The sequence below is a fragment of the Oncorhynchus keta genome, chromosome 21 (genome assembly GCF_023373465.1).
Source record: "Oncorhynchus keta strain PuntledgeMale-10-30-2019 chromosome 21, Oket_V2, whole genome shotgun sequence".
NCBI lineage: Eukaryota > Metazoa > Chordata > Actinopteri > Salmoniformes > Salmonidae > Oncorhynchus > Oncorhynchus keta.
Window position 1 is genome coordinate 21595831 of NC_068441.1, and position 1309 is coordinate 21597139.

A 1309-nucleotide genomic window follows, 5' to 3' on the forward strand; every position below is an offset into this window, starting at 1 on the left:
CCTCTCTCTGCTGGCTCTGCCCTCATACTCACGGAATACTCCCTCCTTCTCTGAGACACACACCCTCACCACCACACACAAACACACACACACACAGTTCATTACCATTCACTGGTTCTCACTGTGACATGCTTGGCTAACCCACTCACAAAGACTGGGCTGAGCAAGGAGTAGAATCCTAATACAGGGAAGAGAGAGGGAGGGAGTTAGGGAGAGGTCATAGGGCTAGGGAGAAAAGAAGTGAGTGAGGGAAGGAGTGGAGAGGAAAAGAGAGAAAGAAAATGAGTGAGTGAGGGAGGGAAAGGGAGGTACTGAAGTAGGGAGAGGAAAATAAAAAGAGAGAGGAGAGAGAGAGAGAGAGAGAGAGAGAGAGAGAGAGAGAGAGAGAGAGAGAGAGAGAGAGAGAGAGTAAAAGAAGGATGGGGGAGTATGAGGAGGGGGTATATCAGAGGGGGTATATCAGCAGGAGTCCTCAATGAATAGACTGTCCATCTTGGCTGGTTTGCATTGTTCTCCCTCTGTGTGTGTGTGTGTGTGTGTGTGTGTGTGTGTGTGTGTGTGTGTGTGTGTGTGTGTGTGTGTGTGTGTGTGTGTGTGTGTGTGTGTGTGTGTGTGTGTGTGTGTGTGTGTGTGTGTGTGTGTGTGTGTGTGTGTGTGTGTGTGTGTGTGTGTGTGTGTGTGTGTGTTGCCAGTCACTCTCTACTAAGCTGGACTCAAGGGATCACTAGAAAATCATTATTTTCCCCTAAATATTCATATTTATAATCTCATTTATCTCAAGAGATCCCAAGACCAATAGGTTTGGTGTTGTCTCACATTTACCTCACTAACACTTTCTGATTCAATTCCTATTGATTCCAGGTTTAACTCCATTGCTTTCTATACACACTGACACTGATATCATTACATTTCCTCTGAATCACAAAGAATCTGTCAGTGTTCTTGATAATAATAACGATTCTCTATTGTTTGTCATCATCTCTGTGGTTATGAAAAACAAATTGTGTGCGTGTCTGTTTATGGAAACTGCCTTTCTTAAATGTCAGGTAGAGCATGGCCGTCACCATCCCTCCCCCACACCTCTGGAGAATCATGGGTAATATTGTTTACAGATCATGGTGAGTGGCTGCTGAGAAGCCAGTGCCCTTTTCCACTGCTATGATTGACAAGAGTGAGGGGGTTCTAGGAACAAATGTTGTGGGGTGATTTGTGTGAGTAGGAGCATGTGTGTGTGTCTTTCCTCCAAAGTGTTGTGTACTCAGAGATTATAAATGCAATAAGCCTATCAAAAAGAAAATGGTCCTGTGTT